We start from the raw sequence: 13,714 nt of genomic DNA, 5'->3' as shown, positions 1-13,714 counted from the left end.
GTGACAGTTCACTTCATGCAAGACTGGGAGCTGAAAACAGCTTGGCAACTGGTTGAGACTGTTCAGATAAGCTATTAAATTAACAAAAATAAACAGGTAATCTCAAGCTGATGTTTAAAAACGTTTTTCTTAAACTGAGCACTTTATTTTGTTATCTCTTTATATATAAATGCTGCCCTTTAGAAAAAGATTTACCTATTTTATTTTATAGGCTAATTTTATTTAAGATATTTTTTTATTTAAATGTGCACCTTACGGAGCTTTGTTATACAGTGTTTACATTTTATAGTGAGTTTTCAATAAAACTACTCGTATTTGGCTTTGACTTTGACTGAGCATTTCATATCACAGCTCTCACTTTGCGGAAAAAAATATCGGGATATATATCGTATATCGATATTCAACCTAAATATATCGAGATATGACTTTTGGTCCATATCGCCCAGCCCTACTTCTTGGTGGTGTTTTTTCTACTCTCCTTACTTTAACCGTTTTATTTTGTGTTTGAATGTAGCGCTAAACGGCTAACGGCTAACACGTCACTGAAGCAGACGGCTGCGCGCAGCGCATCAGTCCCTATCAGGTCCCGACTCATGTGCGAATGCAGACTGAAACAGTTCCGCTGGGGAAGGATAGTTATCAGAACGAAATTCGAGGAGGGTAGTTCTGATAACTACGTTCTTAGAACGGTCTGTTCGAAAGCGGCTCATGCTATCCTCCTCCTATGTTGTTGTTGTTGTTGTTCTGGTCGCGCAGCCGTGTTACGACGACTCCGCCCACGGCACGAAGTATACTCGGTTGTAATGGAAACACAACCAAACCGAGCCGTGCCGAGCTAGTGGAAATGCGCCATTACTGTGCTCTTCCCTTCAAAATGACATGTTGGTGTGACAATCTCAAATACCCAAACAAGCTCATCCAGGTTGTTAATCAGACTGGATATTGCTCTCTCTCTTTCTCACTCTCTCACACACTCTCTCTTTATATATATATATATATACATACATTAGGGCCGTGACTCGATTAAAATTTTTAATCGCGTTAACTACAGGCTTTGAAATTAATTAATCGAAATTAATCGCATATACTTTATCCTTTAGAAAATTAACATTTTCAACAATATTTCAACAAACACAGAACATATCCCTATTTGAAATCTGAATGTAGCATGCATGAAAACACAGTATATAGAATCTTGGATGTTAAGCTACCTTGGGCCCCCGTTAGCTTCCACGCTAGCTGCTACATGTTTAGCGTTGAGGTGATATTTGAGGCTTGATCAGCGGCGGCGCCAGCGATTTTTCGTTGGGGTTGCTATGCAGTTGCTGCATGAATGTGAGGGGTTGCTAGTCAAAACAGCACACACACCCCCGAGCATCAACGCAACAACGTTACTGACCCATTACTCCACCGTCTGCATGCAGCCTTGCATAGTGTAAACTTTAAGTTATCAGTGGAGCTTACTGCTCACAAGCAGACAGATGTCGCACTGTGCGTTGTGGTGGAACAGCTGCATAGAAGGTCCAGGGGCAAGACAGCCCCAGCCCGTGTACGCAACCACACACGCACACACAGGCATACCTGTCCATCTCATTCATTCATAGCCCGTTCACTAAGGATAAAATAGCCAATCCACAAAGGCTACTTTGCCCACTGTGTTCCTCAAATAAGTTTTGATCAACTTCATCTTGGAAAAAAAGAGCTGGGAGTGAATGAGCTACAGTGCGGACTTTCTATTTCATCTCATCTGACGCACAGCAGTTGTAGGCGACAACTTTCAAGAGATAGTTCTACCCGGTGGGCTTCCAACAGTAGCCTCGTACAGTGCTAAATCACACAGGCACAACATTACGTTCAAACTTGTTGCTCACACCAGTCTGTCCGCTGCCACAGCGGACACATAGCCTACTCAAGCCAATCTACTCGCATCACATTATGGCAGAGGAAGCACGCTGGCAACCTAACATAAAGTAAAAAGTGTGTCCGTTATTTTCAAAAGATGGTGCTAACTGCACTGACACTAGCCTACTTAGCAAGTAGCTCTAGATAGACTGCAAGCACCTAGAGTCGACTAACAAACCAAGTCACAAGAAGACTATTTGATAATAGTGTTTCGGCGAGCATATGAAAAACAGCTGGGATTTCCTACCTTATTTGTGTTACTTGAAGAAGGACATTCTCAAAATCGCCATATTCCAGTTAGAATCGCCAAATATCCATTTGGAAAGTCCAGAATTAATTTAATCAAGCCAGTACCTTTCTGGAAATGTTGCTGCTGCAGCTGCCGCTTAAGACCGTGGTGAAGTTGGTTTGATATTGGATATTCGACAGATATTCACAATAAGGAAATAAGGTGTCTTTTTTTTTCAAACCAACTTCACCACGGTCTTAAGCGGCAGCTGCAGCAGCAACATTTCCGGAAAGGTACTGGCTTGATTAAATTAATTCTGGACTCTATATCCGACCACATGAAGACCTCGGGACACTTCGGTTTGGCTTTAGGGACCCTCTACTCACTACCACGTAAGTGTTATGTTGTTTGGAGCTGTAGAAGAGGTATAAAAATAGCGTTTTGTAGCGGCGATACTCGATGCCCTCATCACTTCCAGGCTAACGACTTTTGGCTAAAAACGGTCAAATTGAAATTCTCAAAACACATCCGAATTACATGATTTTGATGTCAACACAACGTATGTACTCCCAACATCCCGTAAATTGATCTAAAGTGCATTTTACGCCGGATTATCCCTTTAATATGACGTCGTGCACTGGTGCGCAGTCATGTTGGAACAGGAAGGGGCCATCCCCAAACTGTTTCCACAAAGTTGGGAGCATGAAATGGTCCAAAATCTCTTGGTATGCTGAAGCATTCAGAGTTCCTTTCACTGGAACTAAGGGGCCAAGCCCAGCTCCTGGAGAACATGCTGCTGAGCTGCTGGAGTTTATACACCTGTGGCCATGGAAGTGATGGAACACCTGCATTTGATTATCTGGATGGCGGAGTGAATACTTTTGGCAACATAATGTATATGATATATCAATATATAGATTTACATCTATATAGATGCTTTTTTACTGTCCCTGTATCAAATCAAATCAAATTTATTTATATAGCACATTTCATGTACAAACAGTTCAAAGTGCTTTACATAAAATAAAAGCATTGCAGCAGGGAGTGCAAGAAGCATTAAAAATACATAAAAGAATATAAAAAGAAACAAATAAAATCATTTAAATGAATTTAAAAACAGGCAACAGTCTAGATAAGTTAAAAGATATTTCATACATAGACACATGAGAACAGAAATGTCTTTAACCTGGATTTAAAAATGTCTACATTTGGTGAAAGTTTAATCTCCACTGGCAGTTTGTTCCACTTGTTAGCAGCATAACAGCTAAATGCTGCTTCTCCATGTTTAGTTTGGACTCTGTACTGGACCAGCTGACCTGAGTCCTTGGATCTAAGAGCTCTGCTAGGTTTATATTCTCTGAACATATCACAGATGTATTTTGGGCCTAAACCGTTCTGGGATTTGTAAACCATCAGCAGGCTTTTAAAAGCTATTCTGTGACTGACTGGAAGCCAGAGTAAAGATTTTAAAACTGGTGTGATGTGTTCAGATCTCTTAGTCCGGGTTAAAACTCCAGCAGCAGCGTTCTGGATGAGCTGCAGATGTTTAATGCTCTTTTTGGGAAGTCCAGTTAAAAGAGCATTACAGTAATCGAGTCTACTGGAGATGAATGCGTGGATGAGTTTCTCCTGGTCTTTCTGGGAGAGGAAACCTTTAATTCTGCTGATGTTTCTGAGATGGTAAAAAGCTGCCTTGGTGACAGCTTTGATGTGGCTGCTGAAAGTCAGATCTGAGTCTATCAACACTCCGAGGTTACAAACTTGGTCAGTGATTGTAAGGTTCCGAGTCTCAAGATATTTACCAACGCTGACCCTCTTCTCTTTGCTACCAAACAGAATGATCTCAGTTTTGTCTTCATTTAATTGTAGAAAATTCTCTCTCATCCAGGTGTTTACTTCCTCCAGACACTGACACAGTACATCTGCTGGGCTGCAGTCGTCCGGTGACAGAGACACATAAAGTTGTGTATCGTCTGCATAACTGTGATAATTGATGTTAAAGTTCTGCAATATCTGACCCAAAGGGAGCATATATAAGTTAAACAGAAGAGGTCCAAGAATTGACCCCTGGGGGACTCCACAAGTCATGGCCACTCGCTCAGATTCATAGCTGCCAATTGTAACAAAATAACTCCGGCCTTCTAAGTAGGACCTGAACCAGTTAAGGACCGCTCCAGAAAGTCCAACCCAGTTTTCCAGCCTGTGCAACAGGATTCTGTGATCTACAGTATCAAACGCAGCGCTGAAGTCCAACAGAACCAGGACTGAAACATTACCAGAATCAGTATTCAACCTAATGTCGTTTAACACTTTGACCAGAGCTGTTTCAGTGCTGTGATGACGTCTGAAGCCTGATTGAAAGTTATCAAGACTTCCACTTTCATTCAGAAAGTCGTTGAGCTGGTTAAATACAACTTTCTCAATAATCTTGGATATAGAAGAGAGGTTAGAGACAGGTCTGTAGTTGTTCATCATAGAGGCGTCTAGAGTTCTCTTCTTTAGGAGTGGCTTAATGGCAGCTGTCTTTAGTGACTTGGGAAAAATGCCTGATGCCAGTGAGCTGTTAACTATCTGTAGGATCTGTAGCGTTAATTACTGCGTTTAAACACTTTGGATATATTAACCTCATTAAACAGTTGTACTGGGAGACCTACATCTTTATCAGAAACATGCCGATAATGTAACGTTAGCACACAGAGCAGTGTTCAGTGTAGCAGTGAGAGTGAGGAGCGGACCGGTGTTGTGTTGGAAACACACCTTATCCACACAGCTGCAGGTGGATGAGCTACAGAACGGAACCGTTCAGCTACAAAGCTTCAATTCAATTCATTTTTATTTATATTGCGCCAAATACAACAAATGTCATCTCAAGGCACTTAGATAGTAAGTCCAATTCAAGCCAATTGGAATTCAATTAATTAATAATAATTCAGCCAACAGAGTGATATCACACACAAGAACTTAAAGACATTGTGTGAAATATTACAGCCTCTTTGAATCCACGTCACCATCATAATAATTTTCAATCTGTTTTTTATCATCATTATAATTATTATTATTCAGTATTATTGTTTTTATTGATCTTAGAAGTGGTGGTATTAGCATTGGGACTGGTGTTCGTACTATTACTATTATCATTGATGGTATTATTATTATTGTAAATGCCTCATATTGTTTGTTATGATGGTCAGTGTTGCTGTTAGGAAAGGGCTGCTTGCATCATTGGTATTCTTGTATGTTTGTATGATAATACTAAGTTTCTTCTTCATATTTTACAAAAGCAGACAAATATTGCACGGCTGCTAATTCTTTCCCGCACACACATTGTAATGTTTTTGGTTCATGTGTGTGACGGAATAAAGCTTGTGTTGAGTTACATGTTGACTCACGTTATTTGGTTGATAGCCACTGACAGCGAGAAGCGAGCACACTGCAGGGCTACATTTTGTTTTTATGTTTTCAGCTCCGTGCCTACCGCCATGTTTGGCTTTTTTTGTCATAGATCAAGTTATTTGCTGACATATCAGACTCTGCAAAACAGGAGGATGAATCTAATTTTTTGGTCATCTCAGTCGCTTCTGCAGACTGATTAGGTGATACGTGCTGCTGTCATTTAGGGCATCTGTCATGCTGACGTTGCACTTCATAATCATCTCCTGTTTGAAATTGGTTTTGTCAGCAAACTAGTTATATCTGCAAATAGGGATGTACCGATACTGGTATCGGGTATCGGGCCGATACTGTTCTAACATACTCCTACTCGTACTCGTTAAAGTTAACCGATACCATGAACCGATACCATGAAGACCGCGATCAGAGGGTGTCCAAGTCCTGGTGTGCAATATACAACTACACAAAAATATTTTTATCTTATTTACTATATTAGTACTTTGTATGTACTCATTTCATAATAAAGAGGAAACCTCTATTCCCTAAAAAATTATTAAAAAAAAAAAAAATCCTCAGAGAACCCCATATTTCGCTGTAAACGCAGTTGCGCAGGTGGGAATTATGAGACTGTGACGCATCAAAGGCTGAAGGACAACATGAAAACAGAGAAAGAGCGCTTTCTTGTGCGGAGCAAACCACCAACCACCAGTGCAGAGACTGCCGACAACCCACCACCGAAAGAGAAGAGGAAAACAAACTGTCAGCTGACAGTATCATGAAAGTTACCGTCTTATGGCTTCAGTTGGACCGGGGATGTAAACAATCCTCAGCCCGAGTGCGTCCTGTCGGGAGAAGTTAGCTAATGCTAACTTAACTGCTAGTTAGCTAATGGTAACTTAACTGCTAGTTAGCTAATTCTTCTGCATCGGACTACCTAAGCATCTCCCACCACGCGATTGAGCACCTTCTTCTTTTCCCCGCTACCTGCCTGTGTGAGCTGGTGTTCTCTGCTCTGGTTCACATGAAGAACAACAGGAGGGCACGGCTCTCTGTTGAACAGGACTTGCGAGTGGCCCTCTGCTCAGTGCCACCGAGGATTAAAGAAACCTGCGCGCCCCGACTCACTAATTTGTAAGTAGGCAAAATATTTACAATAGCACATGTTTCACTGATTGCTGAAATGTTGCATTGATAAATTGTAGTTTAGGACCATGGACAATGCAGCTTCCTTGCATTGACAGTTCTCTGTGCTGAATTTCTGCTGAGTTTCCTTTGCCTCACTTTTAATTTTGTGACTTGTCTGGTTTAAATGACTGTTGCTGCTTTGATGAAGCCTAATTTGATAAAGTTTCAAATTAATTTTTTAAATATTTCGTTAATAAATATTTCATGAGTAATAGTTGTCTTGTCACACTGTATTTGGCATTAGTAAATAATAATGCACATTTACAGATATTTTACATGATATGAGTGATAACACGTGTTATAAGGGCTATTTTGCACAATAGGTGTGCCTTGAGATTTTTACTTGTCCTTTGGTGTGCCTTGGGCACAAAAAGTTTGGGAACCACTGGGCTAGTGAGACCAAAACCTGTCTTCCAATTCATTACATTTTTTTGTGGTAGAAGTATCGGCATCGGTACTCGGTATCAGCAAGTACTCAGATCCAAGTATTGGTATCGTATCGGTTTGAAAAAAAGTGGTATCGCTGCATCCCTATCTGCAAATGTTGAGCTGTAATGCTTAGGGATGGGAATCTTGGGGCACCTCACGATGCGATTACAATTCAGAGGCTACGATTCGATTATAAAGTGATTATTGATGCATTTAATTATTTATTTATATTGATGCACTTTTTCCACATTTCTTTTTGTCTCACTGAATGAGCATTCATCAATTGCAGTTAAAAAAAACAGTGCATTTGTAATAAGAAACAAAGAGTTGAATTCATTTCCATTATATTTTTTTAACCTTTATGGAAATATCCAATGGAAATTCATGAACATTTGAACCTTAGTGTACAGCTCAAGGTGCTTTTTGCTGCTTTTAGTGTTGCAAATGTTAGTTACAAATAAAACAAAAGTGCTCTCATGCTTAAAGCTGCAGTCTGCAAGATTTGTTGTTGTCATACGTAAAGTCCTACTTTTTGGCATTTTAAGAGTTTACATGATCTATCAGAACGCTTGAAGTTGAAAACGGTGACCTCCGTAGTCGCAAAATGCAAGAAATGCTTATTTTTTAACCGAAAAATAAAAAGTTATTCAACTTCCTGTCCCGCCCCTTCAAAACACATGAGAACTCGTGCACGTAGACGTGCACGCCAGATGCGCCTACACGACTCCTCATTCATCAACTCACCTGTCATTTGCGATCATGGAAGACACAGTAAGTAGACAAGCCCGTAATGAAGTTCAATAGTGTAGATAAATAAGCGTGGGGACGAGCCTACCTTGTATCGCGCGTGCACAATCGGTGATTGACAGGCAGCAGAGCCCAGCTCGTAAACCTGATTGGTTACCTTTTACCGGTCCGGTCTGCAATTTTGTAAACAAACCTGCTGGCTTTGGAGGGACCTAGCGGGACATATAGGGGACCTAGAGAACTCTTTTTTTTTTTTTTGTATTGGGGTATTTAATGTACTACTTTCAGAATCCCCGGACAGTTCCAGGCATTATGCTTGAAAAAGAGTTGCAGACTGCAGCTTTAAATGAACTACTACTTCATTACCAACATCTCAAAACAGTAAATAAAATACTCAAGTCTCTCATTTTGTATCAGCAGCTTAACAATACATTCAATCTTCAATAAAACAAATGGTAGCATTTTGTAGAAAAATATTGTTTTTAAAAGTGTGTTCAGGCACAGTAGGCACCTTCAGGGCACGTTGAGCCGCAAGGTTCAGCGTGTGGGCGTAGCATTTCAGATGGCTGAAGTTACCCAGCTGGGCAACGACAACCATATTAGCTGCGTTGTCTGTAACGACAACAACGTCTTTCTTCGCGATGTTCCATTCATTTACTGCACTGCTTAGCAGCTCAGCCATATTAGCACCCGTGTGGCTTTCGTGCATTACTCTTGTTTGAAGCACGTGTGCTTTTAGCTCCCACTCATTAGTTATGAAATGCGCAGTAGTAGTAACGAATGATTCGGTGGCTACAGATGTCCACGCATCACATGTAACGGAGACTCGGTCTGCCAAAATTATTCCACACATCTGCTTTTAAATGTTTAGGAGCAGGTCGGAGCTCACGACGAGGTGGGTTGGTTAGCTCAGCCATGCTTGTTGTTTTTGTTTTCTGGGGGCGTGTGCGGTGGATGTGTGCTCTCGGTCCGTTCCCTGTAGTATCTCGAAGACCGCACTTGCTGTATTAGTTATGCTTTACTTGGCATATTTGAATAATCGGAATTTGGATGTTTGTGAATCGTTCTCGATTCTTCCACGGCCAAATCTAGATTAATCTAAAAATCGGAAATTTCCCCCACCTCTAATAATGCTATCAGTACATGAAAGAGCTAGTGTTCCGTTCTTTGCAGTATCTTTACCCGATAAAGTGTTTGGTGTCAGAAGGAGAAGATCTCTGCCTGCTGGTTCTGGATGGTTTTCACATCATTGATTGGGGGCGCTCTTGTCTCGGGTCTGAACGGTTGTTTCTTCTGAAAAATACCCCATAGTTCAGAGGGTCAAGCCAAACGAGAGCAACAGTAACAGAGTCGACACGGGTTGATGAAGACCTGCGCAGACCTTTCAACTGTACACACAGGACGTTGTAATCATGACTGAGTAAACTCTCGTTAGCTCTTCAGTTTCCAACACGCATACACACCGGCCATACTGGGGTGCATGATTTTAAAATACTGCAAATGTCTACATGTTGTAGTGTTGTGCTGCCACGTAGAAGCAGTCTGATAAATATCTGGAGCCATTTGAGCAGTGGGCTGCTCTTGATTGTGTTGTGGAAGTGGAAAAACATCTGCTTTGTGACTGAGTGAAACAAGGTGGTAAATAATGAAGATTGTCCAGAGCAGCTGTTGTCTTTTCACCTGTGCATCTGTTGCTATGAATTGTTTTTGACTCTTTGTCCTCTTTGTAGTGAAATCAGTCAACCCATCCCCACTCTGGCTCAGTAACTTTCAACCACAGGCATCTGATCATGGTGTCATCTCTGGTTAGCTTTGGGAAACCTGCACATCTAAACAATCTGTCCTGGTCCGGACGCTTAGAGTACATCCGTGAAGGCATAAAAGAGATCTAAGTGGTCAAAGTGTTAAGCTCTTAGATCAATAAAAACAATCCTGGTACGTTTTATGCTGCAGCAGCAGCCAGCTCAGTACCATAGGGATATCAATACTCTTGCAAATGACTAATTAGATGCTACTTTTTAGTATCAGAATAGCTATTTACTGATCTTCCTCTAATTTCCCCTCATGTGTGGTCCTTCTCTTCCCTTCTTAGTACGACTTTCCAGCAGGAAACGTTCCAGTTCCAGTGTCCATTCTTTGCTAATGTAATGCCACTGGCATGTAAGGCATAATAGTGGTGATAGCTCATAGTGGTGTTTGAAAGTCTGTCTCCATGTTTCACCGTCACTCCAGTTGTATGGATGTCTGTTGGTTGCCTGGTGTGTATCTAGCACCAGTTGTATGGATGTGTGTTGGTTGCCTGGTGTGTGTCTAGCACCAGTTGTATGTTGGTTGCCTGGTGTGTTTCTAGCACCAGTTGTATGTTGGTTGCCTGGTGTGTTTCTAGCACCAGTTGTATGTTGGTTGCCTGGTGTGTTTCTAGCACCAGTTGTATGGATGTCTGTTGGTTGCCTGGTGTGTATCTAGCACCAGTTGTATGGATGTGTGTTGGTTGCCTGGTGTGTGTCTAGCACCAGTTGTATGTTGGTTGCCTGGTGTGTTTCTAGCACCAGTTGTATGTTGGTTGCCTGGTGTGTTTCTAGCACCAGTTGTATGTTGGTTGCCTGGTGTGTGTCTAGCACCAGTTGTATGTTGGTTGCCTGGTGTGTATCTAGCACCAGTTGTATGGATGTGTGTTGGCTGCCTGGTGTGTTTCTAGCACCAGTTGCATGGATGTGTGTTGGTTGCCTGGTGTGTTTCTAGCACCAGTTGCATGGATGTGTGTTGGCTGCCTGGTGTGTTTCTAGCACCAGTTGCATTGATGTGTGTTGGTTGCCTGGTGTGTATCTAGCACCAGTTGTATGGATGTGTGGTGGTTGCCTGGTGTGTTTCTAGCACCAGTTGTATGGATGTGTGTTGGTTGCCTGGTGTCTATCTAGCACCAGTTGCATGGATGTGTGTTGGTTGCCCGGTGTGTTTCTAGCACCAGTTGTATGTTGGTTGCCTGGTGTGTGTCTAGCACCAGTTGTATGTTGGTTGCCTGGTGTGTATCTCGCACCAGTTGTATGGATGTGTGTTGGTTGCCTGGTGTGTATCTAGCACCAGTTGTATGTTGGTTGCCTGGTGTGTTTCTAGCACCAGTTGTATGTTGGTTGCCTGGTGTGTTTCTAGCACCAGTTGTATGGATGTGTGTTGGCTGCCTGGTGTGTTTCTAGCACCAGTTGCATGGATGTGTGTTGGTTGCCTGGTGTGTATCTAGCACCAGTTGTATGGATGTGTGTTGGTTGCCTGGTGTGTTTCTAGCACCAGTTGCATGGATGTGTGTTGGTTGCCTGGTGTGTTTCTAGAACCAGTTGCATGGATGTGTGTTGGTTGCCTGGTGTGTTTCTAGAACCAGTTGCATGGATGTGTGTTGGTTGCCCGGTGTGTTTCTAGCACCAGTTGTATGTTGGTTGCCTGGTGTGTTTCTAGCACCAGTTGTATGTTGGTTGCCTGGTGTGTATCTAGCACCAGTTGTATGGATGTGTGTTGGCTGCCTGGTGTGTATCTAGCACCAGTTGTATGGATGTGTGTTGGTTGCCTGGTGTGTTTCTAGCACCAGTTGCATGGATGTTTGTTGGTTGCCTGGTGTGTTTCTAGCACCAGTTGCATGGATGTGTGTTGGTTGCCTGGTGTGTATCTAGCACCAGTTGTATGGATGTGTGTTGGTTGCCTGGTGTGTGTCTAGCACCAGTTGTATGGATGTCTGTTGGTTGCCTGGTGTGTTTCTAGCACCAGTTGTATGGATGTGTGTTGGTTGCCTGGTGTGTGTCTAGCACCAGTTGTATGGATGTGTGTTGGTTGCCTGGTGTGTGTTTAGTACCAGTTGTATGGATGTGTGTCGGTTGCCTGGTGTGTGTTTAGTACCAGTTGTATGGATGTCTGTTGGTTGCCTGGTGTGTTTCTAGCACCAGTTGAAAGTGTTGGTCGTATAAACTTGTAGGGTTGTGCCGATGGACGATATCATCGTCCGTCGTCATTTATGACCCACCATCACGATGGATGGTAACCATCGTGATGCCACGCCCACCTTTTTTTTTTTTAAACCGAAACACAATGGCTATGGCATTTACACTTTTTTTTTTTTTTTTTTTTTGTACTGCAAAAGCTTTAAAATAATTCGTCATGCACTTCACTATAGGCCTATGATATCACAGCAGAACACCAAAAGGAAAGAATAATAAAAATATAAGCGCAAGAAAAATAATAAAACAAACAAACATAAAGCATGACTTGCCTGTACCGAAACGCGCTAAACTGTAATAACTTAAAATGTTAAGAGGGCGGACACGGGTGCAGCCTATTCCAACATATTTACATGTCAATGTTTCTGGCCAAAAAAACCAACGTATTGACCTTGTCTGGCTTTAATAAGCTGCAGACTGGCGTGACCACACTGCCCACGGTGCTGAAAACTCTTTCCGAAGGCGTGCTGGTAGCGCATAAGCAGAGATACTTTCTAGCGATTTTTTTTCCCATCAAAGGAAACCTGCTCTGGTTACTTTTTCTGGTTACTTTCCATAGTTTGGGAAAGTTTCCAAATGCCTAAATGCACTGAGTTGCGGCCATGCGATCAGCTGTTTGTGTTAACGAGCGGAGCAACTGAACAGCCGGATAGTGACATTCTGGCACGGGCCATTCAAACGCAATGGAAGGATGTTTTTTTTTCCCCCTTACAGCTAAAGCCTGGGAAGTCTGTGTAGAATCATCACCATGTAGCTTATATACTACCGTTTTATTATTATTATTTTATCATAATTTTATTATTATTATTTGATCATAAGTCGCAACCCCCCAACCCCCCCCCCCGCGCGCCCCCCGCCGCCAACGATATCATCGTCCATCACGATGTTTCACTGTAAAACATCGTCTTCTGCCAATTAAGAAGACATCGCCCAACCCTATAAACTTGTATAAGTTTCAAACTTTGCACATACCACAGCAGAGTGGATCTTTCACAAGCCAAACCCATTGCCATGCCCAGTGGGCAAAGTGTTGCCTTTATATTTTTGCGATATAAAAGACCAAACTCTGCATCTTCTCCACAACACAGTGATGGTGTATGTTCAGTCAGAGGCTTCTGCGGTTTCCCAGCAACAGAACGTTACAGGAAGTCATTCCTGCCAGCTATAACCATATGCAACAGTTGCTTATGACCAATAATTCAGAATTAGTTACTAATGACTGTTACTGACTCAAGAAGATGAATTACGCACTGCAACATTATAATGTCCCACTGAGATTAAGAAAGTATTTTTTTATTTTAATTTCATTCATTGATTTCATTTTTAATCCTAATTCATCACTGACTACAGGATTGGTTGTAAATGGGTTGAAATGATCGGGAATATATAATTTATTAACTGTTGATAATTCAGTGATAATGCATTTCATCCATCCATACTCTTATTGATTCCCCCACACCCCCTGGTCTTTCCCATCACATTGTTTTAATGCTGACTCACCACTCAGTGAAGCAAACAGGGGGAATAGTTTGTATTAGTTCTCCAGATTTAGACGGTGTGACTTGGACATATTACTACATCTGTGGTGGATAATGTACCTGCACCAACATTGTGTGTGTGAGTGCTGTATCCACATTCAGTGAGCAGTCCTGAAATATTTCTAAATGCTTGCTTGTTTGCTTGGTCAAAATAAAGGGGAACAATAACTGTCATTCAGCCACTGCATTCATACTATGTAACTTTTCAGCCATCTGTTACTGAAACTTTGATAACTCTGAGAACCATAGGAGCTAAAATTGTGTGATTTTCCCGTGTCATTTTTCTCGAGTCTGCATTATAGTTTACGATG

The 13,714-nt window shown here is 41.9% G+C and overlaps 1 protein-coding gene across 4 annotated transcripts in view; it reads left to right on the top strand.

Moving 5' to 3' along the window:
* The window catches only part of tab2 (TGF-beta activated kinase 1 (MAP3K7) binding protein 2), a 57,766-nt gene that overhangs the window by 14,788 nt on the left and 29,264 nt on the right, over positions 1–13,714 (top strand). The window contains exon 1 of one of the 4 annotated variants that reach the window (XM_075458521.1): positions 5,782–6,652. The exons of the other annotated variants lie outside the window; for them this stretch is intronic. The gene's annotated coding sequence lies outside the window, so the exon portion shown is untranslated. Of the gene's footprint in view, positions 1–5,781; positions 6,653–13,714 lie in introns of those variants that run through there. 4 annotated transcript variants of the gene reach the window in all.

The sequence above is a fragment of the Odontesthes bonariensis genome, chromosome 24 (genome assembly GCF_027942865.1).
Source record: "Odontesthes bonariensis isolate fOdoBon6 chromosome 24, fOdoBon6.hap1, whole genome shotgun sequence".
NCBI classification, from domain to species: domain Eukaryota; kingdom Metazoa; phylum Chordata; class Actinopteri; order Atheriniformes; family Atherinopsidae; genus Odontesthes; species Odontesthes bonariensis.
This window is presented reverse-complemented; position numbering and strand designations above follow the sequence as displayed.